The sequence below is a fragment of the Phodopus roborovskii genome, unplaced genomic scaffold (assembly GCF_943737965.1).
Source record: "Phodopus roborovskii unplaced genomic scaffold, PHOROB, whole genome shotgun sequence".
Classification (NCBI taxonomy): domain Eukaryota; kingdom Metazoa; phylum Chordata; class Mammalia; order Rodentia; family Cricetidae; genus Phodopus; species Phodopus roborovskii.
Window position 1 is genome coordinate 185,667 of NW_026125896.1, and position 15,542 is coordinate 201,208.

The following is a 15,542-nucleotide window of genomic DNA, read 5'->3' on the forward strand; positions in this document are numbered from 1 at the left end:
TGCCTGTGCACTCGATGCATCTAAATGTTTCTGGGACATCTGAGATAACAGTGGCTAAACAGAATCTGCCTTATCTTCATCCCATTTGTGTGTGTGTGTGTGTGTGTGTGTGTGTGTGGTGTGTGTTTTGGGTTTTATTTTGTGGGGGTGATTCACGGGTTTTTCTATATAGCGTGCTTGCTCTATAGGCCAGGCTGGCCTTAAACTCTGCCTCCTGAGTGCTGAGGACATTAGAGGCATGTACCACCACTGCCTTACTTTATCCCAATTTTTAAATTGTGAGTGCTGGTGCCCAGAGTTCTTTACTAGGGATGTTTCTGGGTCAGGTTTGCTATTTGGACTTGTCACAAATCCTGGAGATTTGGTTTAAGTACTTGGGAGGTGATCCCAGCAGGACAAAAGCATAGAATGAGGGGTGGGAAAGAAGAATGTTAGCACTGGGGAACACCTTGCTCGGTCCCACTGGGGAGTGAGGATACTGGGAATGTACCCTCTTTATGGGGATGAGGATTGTGCCTGGATTGCTAAACCTAGGCATTAATTGAACCTGGGCCAAACAAAAACAAACATTCCTGGACTAGGTCTTTGCAATTCAATGTCAAGCCCATTTATTGCACATGGCTTTTTTGTTGTTGTTGTTGTTAATTGCAGGGTTTTTCTGAGTGTCACTGACTGCCCGGTACCTCACTTTGTAGTCTCAGCTGGCCTCAAACTCACAGAGATCCTCTTGCCTCTGCCTCCTGAGTGCTGGGACTAAAGGTGTGCACCACCACTGACTGGATATAGGTTTTATTTATTTTTTAAAGACAGGGTCTTGCTATAATTGGTAGACTGGCCTTGAAATCTTGATCTTAGTGCCTTCATTTCCTGGGTGCTTTTCTTTATGTTTTTTTTTTTTCTATTTGTTTGTTTTAGAGTTTGTTAATAGTACTTCTCTTAGCAATGGCAGTGGGTGGGTGGGTAGGGGAGTGGCTCTTACAGACAAGTGTTAATGTTGCTAATCTCAGACTTGTCAGGCTGCCTTCTGATTCTCTCAGAACACAGGAGTATGTGAAGCCATCTAAAGCTATCTCCCACTGACACCCTTCTCCATTTGCACTTGCAAAATACAAAACTACTTGCTAGGGGAGGGGGTCTAGGCTTGACTTCCCAATAGTAGAGTATCTCACAGCTCTTGTTGCTGGTACCCTTCCTGTTTTGATGAGCCGTTGTCCTTTTTGGTATTCGGGAAGAAGACCCGAGAAGCTGGCTCCTTTGGCTTCATCTCTGTTGTTACTGATGTAAGTAATAAAGTGCCTGAATCTAAAAGAGCTCAATATATATATATATATATATATATATATATATATATATATATATATATCCTGTAACTTCTGTCAAAGCAACTCACAGCCAGCCTTCTGCCACCTGCACTTTGAGAGCTGTGCAGCCTCACCCAAGTTTGTGTGCCCTTCAGGAGGTAAGGAAGGCAGACTGAAATACAAAAAAAAAAAAAAAAAAAAAATGTTGCTCTCAGGCTCAGTGTATCTTGTCTTCCTAGGGTCTATAAACATTCTGTTGCACCTGAGGTTCCTGCCGATTCCCTTCTCCCTCGGGGCTACCACATAAGTAATGACACCATATCCTTGTTTCAGCCTGCCTCTCCCTGGGTTATGATTTCAGTTATGACACTTTCTCCATATATATATTTTGCTGGGCCTTGTCAGCTGACACGGTATTGAGCAGTTTTACAATATTCACAATGAAACGGTCTGGAATTTTCCTTCCTTGGTAAACATCTGTTACTTGAAAGCTGCCAGCAATGTTTCTGAGCCCATAAATTAACTTGAAAAAAAAAGATTGATCTCTGATCATATTCAGCAAAACCCTTGAATACTTCAACCAGTGTTTATAATTGCAAACAGTGATCTGAAGTAATCCATTTTAAGAAAAGGACAATAGAGAGAAAAGGGTGAGAGTGGGGTTTGTGAATAGTGAGCAAACTATCTGTCTCTCTCAGAACAGCTCCCATCAATGTAGTCAAGCCTAAATCTCTTCTTTAGACTAAATGGGGAATTGTGAGATATCCACCCTGCCTGCACCTGTTGCCCCTTGGGGGTGGGGACAGATGTGGACATGACCTTCACGGAGTGGGAGGGCTGGGGCTGGGGTACCGGACCCCAGCTAGTGTTCTTACTTCCTGGTTGGAGACAGAGCATCCGGAAGCATCCTTGAAACTGGAACCTGTGGAGATCATCTGTTTCTTGTGTAAGTGATTTCTCTCTTGTTGCTTCCCAGATCCTTATTTACCACGATTTACAACCCAGAAGAGTTTGCATGACTGGGCTTTCTGCTGTTTGTGCTGGGTCTCTGTATAGCAAAAGAGGAATGTCCTAGAGGTCTACAGTGTGAATTCAGTTATCTGTGTTGTCTTGTAAAGTTCCTTTTAATAAGCAACTGTCTGTTGCTGTTTTGGTTTTATATTTTCATCTTTCTTGTGCTGGATAGCCTTAACCATATTTTTGGACTTCAAAATAACATTTTAGGCTTATTCTAGGGAGCATAGTGTTTGCTTTAGATGATTATATATTATTCTAAGTTTTTAATTGCTTTTTATTATCAGAGCATTTAGGTAATGTGTATCCATTATGAGGAAATATATGATGATTTCTGGCAAATGTACATCCCCACATAACTACTACCACAATTGGGAAATAGCATATCTATTTCTCTCTGCCTCTGCTATAACTCTCCTGGATCCTGAGTCCTTAGCAACCACTGTTCTGCTTTTTATTTTGATAGCTTAGTGTGCCATTTTTTTAGAATTCATACAATAATATCATAAGTTAGTTGTTAAACGTGGCTTCTTTCAATCAACAAAGTATATTTAATATTTAAGATCTGCCTGCATCTGAGTGGATGCCATTAGTATATCTCGTTTGTTGTTGGGAAATATCCAGTGTACAGTCTATCATAACTTGTTTATCCAACCAAATCTAGACTATTTCCAACAATATTTAGTAAACTTCACAATTAAAAACAATTTTTTTTAATTTGCTTGAATGCCTGTAGGGTGTCATTTGAGAGCCAGCATGAACAAAGTAATGAGTGCTTTCATGCATTAGTTCCTATGGCTCCTCTAACAAATTGCACAGTCGATGGGTTAAGGTAACAGAAATTAGTTCTTACTTACAGAAGCCAGAATCCCTAGGTCAAGATTTGGTAAGTTGGGTCATGCTGTGTGTTGCGAGATGTGTCCCATGGGCCTCTCCTGGTGGTTTCTGGGGACCCATCTGTTCGGTGACTTAAAAACCACATCGCTTGGAGCTTTGTTCTACTCTCACATCACCTTCTTTTCTGTGTTTTCTTTTCTAAGGGCACTTGTTATTGGATTTAGTGTCCTTACTAATCCAGGATGGTCTCATCTTGAGGCTCTCAGTTACATCTGAAAAATAAAAAAACCCTTTAGGTTCTAGGTGGACATGTTTTAGGGGTTACTACAGAAATTACTGCCAAGTGTTAAACAGTGGTAACAGAGCAGAAGAATAATTTGAGGTGGAGTGCTGGAGGACTGTAGATATAACTTTAGTAAAGTGGTCTGAACAAGCCAGTGATGAACGAAGCGGGACAATAGCACTGGGCAATGCTGTCTGAAATCAAGAGAACCTCAGGTCGCAGGCACTGCTCAGGAGTGGCCCCCACTCAGGAAAGGGCAGGGAAGGGAATGCCTGTGGGACAGCTGTAAGTACTCAAGGAGAATTGATTAGGGACAGGGTCTCACTGGGTAGCCTTGGCTGTCTGGGAACCTGCTATTTTGACCAGGTGGACCTAAACTCACAGATATCCATTTGCCTCTGTCTCCCAAGAGCTGGGATTTATTTTATATGTATGAGTGTTTTTTATTTAAAGATTTTATTTATTATATATAAAGTGTTCTGGCATGTATTCTTTCATGCTAAAAGTAGGCACCAAATCTCATCGTAGATTGTTGTGAGCCACCATGTGGTTGTTGAGAATTGAACTCAGGGCCTCTGGAAGAGCAGTCAGTGCTCTTAAACTCTTATCCATCTCTCCAGCCTCATGTATGAGTGTTTTGCCTGCATGTTTTTGTGTGCCCATGTATGCCTGGTGTGTTGGGGGGAGCAGAAGAGGGTGTTGAATCCTCTGGAACTGGGGTTACAGATATTGTGAACTGCCATGTAGGTGCTGGGTACTGAACCAAGGTCCTCTGCAAGAGCAGTAAGTGCCCTTAACTGCTGAGCCATGAGGTCAGGACATAGACTTAAGGACATGGAAAGTTTTTGCCAAGTGGATATCCTTCGAATAATGAAAACTTGACAATAACATTAAATGTCTTTTGAGAGCAAGGTGATACAAGTAAGAAGTAGCAGGTTACACTAGAAGTGTTCAGGTGGGAAGAATGTCTGAGACTCAGCAGACTGCAGAGTACACAGGGTTCATAGAGTACACAGAGTACACAGAGTACATAGGGTTCAGAGATCCTGCCTCAGGATTCCTCCAGAGCCCAGTTGAAGAAACACTCATTATTTGTGCCCACAGAGCCCCTGTCTCTTTCCCACATACTTTCTCCAAAAGCACTCTCCTGACTAATAGCATTGTGGTTCATCTGGGCTGTCAGTTTTTATCATAGTTTGTAACTATAATGGGATCATTCACCCTATATACTCCACTGAGTCTTGCTCCATCCACCCCTGGAGTGAGATTTCTGAGGATTCATTTCTGTTATTACACAGAATAATCATTTGCTTGTTCTCATTGTTGTATAACATTGTCTTATGTGAACAGCCTATCATTTAATCATCTGCTTTACTACTGATGCACATTTGGAGTTTTCCAGTTTGGGGTAGAACAAAGAAGTATATAAATAAAGTGTGGTATCCTGTGTATATTTAGCAGTAGTGGATATTGTTCAGAGTCTCTCCAAGTTGCCAACTTGGAGCTTGGTTCAGTTTTGGAATATGTTTTGGAGGTAAAACAGCCTATCCGCTGTGTCTTACTGAAGAGAACTAGGGTTAAATCCAAATGTTTGCCGCTGAGCCTCTGCTAGGTAAGGCTCATTATCAGATAGGGACTTGGGGTGTAGTTGAAAAAAAGAGAAAGGTGGGAATTTTGTTCTATATAATCCTGAGCTGCCAAATGAGGTATCAACAAAGGGGTAAATGTTCAATCTCAACCTCAACAGCTTGGTCTGGATTAGAAACAAAGCAATAGGAGCATCCACAGAGCGAGTTTTAAGACATGGCAGAGGCAGTCCCAACAAGGGAGTGAGTAGAGATAAGAACACAGGATGCTCTCTCACCATGAAATCTGGGAAAAGGGAGAAGCAGCAAAGACAAAACAGCAGAAGCCTGTAAGGCCACAGGGAAACCTCAAGTGTCATGAAGCACATCTGGAAGTAGAGGTTTGTCCGGGCCACAAAGGTCCAGAGGAAGACTGACAAGGTACCCTGTCAGTTAGGCATGTGCACAGGGCATTGCTTGAGACCATGCTAGCTTTGGTATCGTTTTTTCCAAAAGTGAGAATTGGCCTGAGTAACTAGAGGAAGTATAAGAGAAATAGGGCTGCCACTAGGTACACATGAGAATGTGCTCTAAGCAAGGACGTGAACACAGTAAGGGAGCTTGCCATGGGATGTCTGCAGAAGAGGTCACAGCAGTGTAGACATGAAGTATCGATGGAACAGCAGGTAGCATGCTGTGCCTGGAACTGTGAGCAGGGAAAATAGTGGGAAAGTTGGCCAGGGAAGCAATGAAGGACCAGGTCACATAGCCTCTCAGAGGTCACTGCAAGTGCTTTTGTCCATTGTGCCGAAATGGGGAAGCTACTCAGAAGTTTAGGGCCAAAGGGTGACATATTTTGTCTTAATTCGATAAGCTTCAACATCATGATGAGTAGTGATATGTCACATGCTTCTATTTTAATCTCCAGAGCACAGTGCGTTCTCCTGTTGCCCCTAAGTCATATCAGCATTGTACTGGAGGTCTAAACCAGAACAGAAGGCTAGAAAACAAAATGGCCAGCCAGCGTTCATGGATGGTATGGCTTGGAGATGACAGGATTGTGCATGTTCAAGACAGCACTGCAGGTTTATAAAAGGAGAGCCTGGCACTGCTAGAGCCTACCATACCACTTGGTGGAAGTTTCCATCTGTAGGAAAACTACACTTTGATTTGAGTGGCGTTTACAGCAAAAGTTGACACACTGACGGAAGCCCACAATCATCACAGAGGATGTAAGTTTTCTCTGTGACTGATAGATCAAACTCACAAAAGATTCAGTGAGTGGAGCAACACATTGGACCCAGTAAATGTAGCATGCACACCCTCTTTGCTCGGTATCCCACCTTCTAAAGCACAGCATTGGTGTGCTATCATGGAAATCAAAGCCTAATGGCTGGTTCTAAAACAGTCTAGTTTTATAAAATCCCCAAATGCTATGTCCAGAGTAGTGAAAATGTACAGGTTATAGCTACATACAGCATGTCTGACTAGTAGAGAAAGTAAAACATGAAAAAGATGTTATAAAATTCAGATCTACATAAATCAATGGTATGTGGGAAGGTATAGTAGTGTCTTGCCTTGTTCCTGTGACCAAATACCTGACAGAGGAAAACGAAAGCATCAACAGAAAAACACTTAAGGGAAAGAGGGCATATTTTGGATATATAGTATGTCTTGGTAGAAAATGCCTGGTAGCAGGAATGTGAATCCTTTCCATTGCCTCTGTAGTCAGGAAGCAAGTGAGGCCAGAGCATAAAACTTCAAAGCCTGACCCTAGTGGTCCTCTTCCTCCAGCAAGACTCCACCTCCTAGGGGTTCAACAATGTTCCAGAACAGACTACTGAGGAGCAACCTGCCCATCACACAAGTCTATGGGGATAGTTTACATTCAAACCACAGCAGAATAAAAATCCTGAAAAAAAGGTAATAAAATTGTAAAATCTGTGTTTTAAACAGTTAGATTATATAATCTCTGGGGAGGGGGCACTGTGTAAAGTTGAAGTGGATAGGGTGTATCTTTGAACTCTGAAAACTTTGAATTTTGTTGCCTGTGTAGTAATTATGTAAACACTTGCTTTGTTAAGTCATACAACTTAATATGACTATTCAGAGGTTGTGACATGCCACAAGGAAAAGTACTACATAAATGAAAACAAACAATAGACACCAATATAAACTAAGAAACTGTGTATGTTATATATTATGAAATGGAAACAAAAATCAGAAGAGAAACTGTGGAAGAGTATCGTTCCTTGTAATACTGCAGGAAATAGTTATAACAAAACTGCTCCTAGGTAGTTCTTGAGCTATTTCCAGGCAATGTGGTATCTCAGCAAGCAGGGGAAAGTTTTGGGCTCCATGAATTCATGAGAAGAAATCTGTGTGGCATGTATAACAAAACTATATTCAATATAATTCAGAGTGATGGTGCACACTTATAATCCTAGCACACCCAGGAGAGGCAGGATATGAAATCTCTCTCTCTCTCTCTCTCTCTCTCTCTCTCTCTCTCTCTCTCTCGCTGTCCCTCTCTCTTTATCTCTCTCTCTCCCTCCTTCCCTTCCCCTCCATCCCCACTTACTTGATCTGAATTTATTTTGCAGAGGAAATTTTAAAAGTAGAAAAATCAGAATGGTGGCAGTGATGGTATTGGGAGATTGGAAAATGGAGGAGGGTTTCAGAAGGGAAAAGTTCAATGATATACATAAAGGTTAATAAAATGATTGCTGCAGGTGGTGGTGTACACCTTTAATCCCAGCACAGGGAGGCAGGCAGATCTCTCTGTGTGGAGGCCAGCCTGGTCTACCGAGTGATTTCCAGGACAGCCAAGGCTTATACAGAGAAACCCTGTCTCTAAAAAACAAAAATAATTAAAATAAGATGTGTGATACAGAAGTACTGGTAGGACTCTTGCATCCTGAAAAGGGCAGTATATTCCAGTTGCCATGACACCCTTAAGATGCCAGATACTTAGGGACAACCTATCAACCTCATTTTTCCCCCTTGAGACAAGCATCTGTAGATTTGGGATGTTGAGGTTATTGTTTTATTTTTTAGACAAGACTGCTGTTAATCCCCTTTGGATGTGATTGTGATGATATTTTGCTTGTACAAATAAGGGCTGCCTGAAGGTCAGAGAATGGAGTTTGCCACTAGCTAACCATAGAGATCTGGAGGTCTGTACAGACAGACAGGAAGTAAAGTAGCTGGGCAGAAACAAGACATAAAGCTGGGAAAAACTGAAATTGCTCTCTTGTCTGCTGAGGCACTAAGGAGATAAGGTGTGACGGTGGCTTGCTCCTTCTCTCTGATTGTTCAACATTTTCCTCTATATCTGACTCCTGGTTTTTATTACTTAGAACAATTAAGAGCTCCATTTACAAGTATGTGATCTCTTGATTCTCCTACTTTGACTTCTGGAGTGAGTGCTGGAATAGCAGGTATGCGCCATCTCTCCCAGCTTGCTCTTATTTTTTCAAAGTCTCACAAATGATTCCGATGTGCAGTCAAGTATAAAATCTAATATGCCCACTTGGGATGCCTATGAACCGAGAGAGAGAAGGCCAGCCTATAATCACTAAGAGTACAAAAGTAGCACACGTACCTTGATAGTAACCAAAAGCTCTCTAATTGAACTTACCTGCTCAACAATATAGAAAGCATGCCTGGTACTAGAAACCTAGCCAATTACTCAAGGTTAGTTCAGTTGTGGGTCTTAGAAGATAAATTACAACCACCACTGTATTAAAACAACATAATTCCTAACTACATTATAAATATTTGTTCATATACTCACATATATAAGTGTAGTCCTCACCCTCATCCAAGGAACTTCTTTTTTTGCAGTGAAGAGAAACCAATACAGAAAAACCACAGCTATGTAAAATGCCGAATTGTGGGTAAACAATCCAAGGAGTACATGTACAAAACAATTCCTGAAAGTAAGGCTTTGGGGGACTTTGCAGAAGGAGGGGTGGAGAGATTGTTAACAGTCAGGTTTTGAGAGTATGCTGTGAGAATGTGCCTCTTAGTAATGTCAGAAGCTACACCTATAAATTCTCTCCAACATAATTGCCTAAGCATGCTGCTACAGTGGACTGGAGGTATCTCGCAAGGGTTCAACTCTGTACAACTCCAGACAACCAAGGAATACTGAGAAATAGTCTTCTCCAGTGAAGGGCAATCGGTTTTCCAATACTTAGTGGTCAACACTGAAAACATAATAAATGTAATACTATACAAACTAAGCATGCTATATTTAAGAATGCATATGTGTGTGCATATTTAATTGTGTGTATGTGTGTGCATGTAGTAAACATTGATACAAAATAAAAGGCCATGAATTCTAAAGCTAAAGGACGGGGTATATGGGAGGACTTGGAGGGAGGGAAGGGAAGGAGAAAATGTTTTAAATATATTGTAATTTCAAAAACTAAAATATTTTTTTTAGGCCAGTATGTGTTTAAGATCTCAACATGGATGTAAAACTCCTGGTATTCTTTAAATTGAACCTGAGAGTCTGTACAAACCTCCCCCTACCCACACACACACACACACACACACACACACACACACAAACACACACACACACCATGATGCCCACATTTTATGACAGACCACATTTTCAGGATTCAGAGGTGAAAGGGATCCAATATACTTTGAACCCTGAGCATGTGATACAAAGCATATGTGTTTCCTGGCAATGTGGGACTCATAGCTTCTGCTGTTGTGAGATGAAAGAGCAAACACACCAGCCCAGCAGGACTCAGTGAGACTCCTTGGGGCTCACTAGTTGAGCCAGCATGGCCCCAACCACATTTTGACCCAGGAAAATACTTCCACAGTGTTCCAACTGTTTTCCCCAGCAGACCATGCCTTCAAATTAGTCTTGATTCTTGTTCCCATCAAAAATAGTTGAGGTGAAGGAGTAAATTTAGCCAAGACCAACAAAATCTCTGAAGGCCTCACCACGGTTCTCTCAGGCCCCTGTCTCCATAACACGTGGCTGGGTCTTGCCAAACCCATCTCGATCAGCTTAGTGGTCATGGTGAGAAGCCAGAGTGTTTTCTAAATAAGCTTACTCCTTCTTCTGCTTGAACTGACCTAGAAAATATATTTGTTCCATTTGGGCCTTTCTGAGCAAACAATGTCCACTTTGTGTTGTGTATACCACCTAATTATTTCAGATTACACAACGTCAATTCACAGAAAATGATCCAGGCTACTTATACTTTTTTCCCATTTGTCCTTTGGAGGTGAGTATACACATAAAGGAACAAACTATACTGATGTTATCTTAGTTGAAGTCTTAGGGAGCCATGCATTTTTATCTCTGTATGTTAAAGAAATAGATAGTTATTGTAGCATTTCCCCCACATTGTTTTTAGATTAAGACCTCTTTGCTTTCAAACCTTATACTTGTTTGATTTTTCTTTCCTCAACTTTGTTAGTCTCACAGCAGAAACAGCAGGAAAAAGCCAGAGCCTGTAGCTGTCACCCCAGACCCAGCTCTGTGGTTTCCACCTTGCCTTCAGTTCTGGCTAACAATTTCTTGCTGCCCTGGGGAACTGTCTGCCTCTGATTAATTTTTTTTTTTACATAATCTAAATTTCTTGGAAGTGTTCAGAGAAGAGTCAGGACTGACTGCCCCCAGTTTTAAAATGCAAAATGTAGACTGATAAAGGTTGTATACTTTTCAAAAAGTATGCATTTTCCCCTAAATTCTGTCAATAACAAATACAACTATTATATAAGTGAATTCCATCCTGTCACTGTGTGCATATACATATGTCATATGAAGATTAAATTAAGAATATTATCTCAAAATGAAACAATTACACCCTACACTCACCTCAAATTTGGAATGATCCTTGTTCCTTTGCTTGCTGAGTGCTGGGATTATAGGCATTCCATCACACTCAACCTTTCTTTTATTCTTTGTATTGGTGATGAATTTTTAACAATGTTTCCTTCACCAGACTATGTAAGAATATGAGCAACTTGCCAGGCATCTGTGGCTCATGCCTTAAATCCCAGAACTCGGGAGGTAGAGGCAGGCAGATCTCTGTGAGTTTGAGGCCAGCCTGATCTACAGAATTATTTCTAAGATAGGCTCCAAAGCCACAGAGAAACCTTGTCTGGAAAGACAAAACAAACAAACAAACAAAAAAAGCAACATTTTTCATAATAGCATGAAACTGTAATCAATCCAAATATATGTCAATAGCAAAGCATTTAAGTAATTTATAATTGTATAAATACTGGCAAAAATAAAGAAGGAAAGAAAGGAAGGAAGAAAGAAATAAAGAAAGAAAGGAGGAAGGAGATAAAGAAAGAAAGGAAGGAAGAAGGAAGAAAGGAAGAAAGAAAAACTCTAAAACTATAGCTCTAACACCAATGTCAATGTGAGGCAAAATCAGTTACCAAAAAAAAAAAAAAAAAAAAAAAATAATGTGAAGTTTGAACGTAGAAAAAATTAAGACGTTTTCAGGAGTTTGTGTTTAGTGGATTTACAGAAAATTAAGGAAGGATCTGTAGAGATAACGCTTAAAGGGAAAGGGACTGTTATTGAAAAGTAGAAGACAGGAAGGGGTGCTGGTAGCCCCTTCCGAGACAAATAAAACCATCCTTAGGTTAAGTCACCTTTCCTTTATTTAGAAATTATTGTACACCTAGTGGTAACAGTATAGGTATGTGTAGAGAATCTGAGATTACCTTGTGGTCCTGGCATGAGAGGAAGCTTAGCCGGGAAGAAGGGTACTCCTCCACCCTTCCCACAGAACAGGGAAAAAAAGAAGGGTTTACTTTGTTTCTGAGTATATTTGAGAGTAGATTCATTATAATTTTGACCTAGATATCATTACCACCATATTCCTTTCTAAAAAAAAAAAAAAAAAAAAAAACATAAAATAAATAAAGGCATAAACGGAGTGATGAACAGAGGCTACTACAAATGTAGGCTACAAATTTATATAAAGAGTTGGTGGCCTGTAGACCTAAGAGGTTTTAAAAGTTGTTAGTAGACCTTGAGGGTATGTGTAAACAGAGGAAGGGAGGGAACATGGAGGAGAAGGAGATCTATAAGTAATTCCATGAAGAGGAAGGTGAGTTCCTGAAGCTCAAGAGAAAAGTGAGAGCCCATGCCGAAGATAAAAGGAAAGTAAAGTAAACTGCAGATAGGAGAGAGTTTCCCCTTAGCCATCTATGTAATTATTTGGGACCTTTGCTAATCAAGCAGTGGGATAAGAGGTGTGGGAAGAAACATTTGAGGCACACAGAGATAATATGACCCAGAGCCACAGGTCAACATTCAGAGATGATTAATAAAGGAGCAGGGCCCTGCTGACATCTTGCACCTGGGCTTGCCCAAGGATCCAGAGCTCTTGGGGTTTGTGCTGCAGAAGGAATGGGGGAAATGTGGGTAGGAGCAAGATATGTAAACTGTGAGGTCTAGATAGAGAGGGAAACTTTGGAAAAACAGGGAGGGCCAAAAGCAGAGTTTGGTGAGACAGCAGATCCTGGATGGAGCTCATGAGAAATAAAGGTGAAACAGGAGCCCAGGTCTGATAAAGGCACATGACTTTCCCATCCTGTGGTGATTGTTGCTTCAAGGGATGGAGTCACATTTGATACATGTGACCTTCTTGGCAGAGGATGAGGAGCTGTAGCTCTGGAGAACCCTGACATGCATGTCCTTGGTCAGCACCCAAAGAGGGAGCAGAGAGGAGGAGAAAATCACATCCTTTTCTGAGGAAGCAGTGCAGCATGCAACATAGGACTCCATCCCACACAGCTGCCTGCAGTCTAAGCATAGAGAGGAATGCTGCATGGCAGGTGTTATCACTGAACTTCCAGGCCAGGACTGCCTAGTGGAAATTGTACAATGATGTTCTGTGTCTTTCCAGTCCACACACAGAAGCCACCAGCTACAAGTGCCTAAATGATTGTCATAATTAACAGTAAATCCCAGGCTCTTTCTTGACAAAAAAATACGCTGAGCTGCAAGTTTGTGGTGCTGAGGAACACTTGGCAACTGAAATTCCACATCAAAATGCGATGTACACTAGTTACTGTAGTGAGGCTACCCTGGACGTAATATCAAAATCCTGGACACTGTAAAAAATGTGGGCAGCTTCTGAAAAGATCAGAGTAACTAGTGTGAGACATATGACCCAGGAAATACAGGAGAAGAGCCATTTTAAAATTCTTATTATCTATCTAAAAATACATAAGAAAAACAATAGCTTCTTATACATAGTAGTATCAAAGTTTCAGTTTTATTTTCAAAAATGTTTATTTATTTATTAAATGTGCATGCATTGTTCCTGAGTGACAGGAGCCTTCAGAACCCAAAAGAGGGTATCAGATTCCCTGTTAAATGAATTACAGATAGTTGTGAACCACCATGTGCGTGCTAGGAATTGAACCTGGGGTCATCTAAGTGCCCCAAGCCCTGCAGAGCTGCATTTGTTCTGAAAAGTGAATTGTATGTGTTTCTTTGAGACTGTGGCTGATATGTCCTATTCATCCTTAGAGGTAGGTTTCTCACCTGCAGCAAAATGCTGTGTATTTTTAGACTTAAGAGTTACAACTGTGTTTTCTAGAACCCAGGTATGCAAGGGTCAAATTCCTCAGGGCTCAATTTAAAAAAAAAATTTTCAAAGCTTTCAAAACAATGCTAAGGAGTGAGTTTGGACTTTACCTTGTGGGGAACTGGAAGCTCGAGATGGTAGTTAGGTAACAATGGAAATCACCAAGATGAGCAAATGATTGAAAGCTGCATGGCCTTCATAAGGAAAGAATATAGAATCCCGGGATGCACTTAGTGGCCCACACCCATGCAGTCATGGCCCCTTCTTCTCCTTTTTAGGAAAGTGCATAACATAAACTTCAGTGTTGCCATTGTCATAGATGCTGTAAAAGTAAAGTCTGAGGAAAGTGTTCTCCCACAAGCCAGAGTAGGCTCCTCTGAGCACTAAAGCTTGTCTGAAAACTCTGCTCCTGGGACACCAAGCACCCAAAAGAGAAGCAAACACCTAAAAGTGCTGAGTGCTCTCTACTGTCCAATCCTCTACAGAGCTCTGAGTAACTACTTAGGGCATGTGGAAGGATTTTCAGAATTTGTTTTATTAAATACAGTCGTTGCTGAGGACTAAGTTGTTGTATAAATTATCTAAAGCAGAAGTAAAAGTTAAAAATCATTTCCAGTTATTTGCTACTCTTTACAAGCTAAGCTCTTGTAGCCACCCATGACACTGTACCTGCATGGTGAGAACTCAACATGATGGTTTGCCACTAAATGTCCTTTCCACAAAGCCGCCCGCTATGTTGGAAGCTCAAAATAGCCTAAAGTTGAGGTATTTGCACAGAAATTTATAAGCATTGGAGAGATTTTTTCTGCAAAATGGTAATATACATCTGTCAGTCTACCATTAATGTTCACACAGTGCATCACTCTCTCTGAGTAGAGGTCCCCCACGACCACACTCTTTGTAATTGTAGTAGTCCATCACTCGATGAATCATTTCAGATAAAAGTTACCAAGTGCATGTTTAGTGTTGTATGGTGATGTGACTACTTTATTTGCATTTACTTGGACTGGGTGATTCTTTATATTACACACACACACACACACACACACACACACACACCACAGATACACAAACACACACATACCACAGAGACACAAAGGCAGAGGATTTTCACTTACTGGGCCTCACATATTGGGATGGCTTCCCAAGGCAGCTAAGACTAGATGCTGGCCTGGTCCCTGGGGTAAGGACTAAAAGAAGGGCACTGCCACCATTGTACCAACAAATCCCATGGTAACTGTCCTGGGTATCTTTCTGAGGTGTCCAGTTCCTAAATGTCGCTATGTGGCTAAGAACCCTATAGGAGAACTGATTTGTGATACCCAAAACATAAGTATATAGCTAGAGTCAGCAACAGCTCTTTTATAAAAACTATTCAACATCATGCCATTTAGGTAGACCCTCTACCAGGACGGCTGGGACTGGAGATGGCTCATTGAGTAAAAGGTCAGGGACAGTGGCACATGACTATTTCTCCCAATACTGAGGAGAGGGAAAATATGAAGACAGGAGGATCCCTGCGGTGCATGAACCAGCCAGCCTAGCAGAATCCTTGAGAACCAGGTTTGGTGAAGGGCAGTTTCTAGGCAGTAACTCATTCACTGCTGAGATTAGTTTTGCTAAGGGGTTGACTCCTCAGGAATATATTCATGACCTTGGACTTGATAGGGAAGAAGTTTTGCTTTTTGTTGTTGTTTGGGTTTTTTTCTTTTATTTTGTTTTTGTTTGCTTTTTTGTTTTTGTTTTTTGAGACAGGATCTCTGTGTAATCACTATGTTAAACCAGGCTGGTCTTGAACTCACAGATTTTCCTGTCTCCCAATTGCTAGAATTAAAGGCATCTACTACTCTCCTGGTAGGAAAAGATTGTATAAAGTAAGACATGAGGGGAAAAAATGGTCATGAAGACAACTTTTTTTTATAACGATTGATAGATTTGTTTGTTTTTAATA

At 41.0% G+C, this 15,542-nt stretch overlaps 1 pseudogene; it reads left to right on the forward strand.

Moving 5' to 3' along the window:
- The window catches only part of LOC127217927 (sodium- and chloride-dependent transporter XTRP3A-like), a 232,667-nt pseudogene that overhangs the window by 184,135 nt on the left and 32,990 nt on the right, over positions 1–15,542 (forward strand).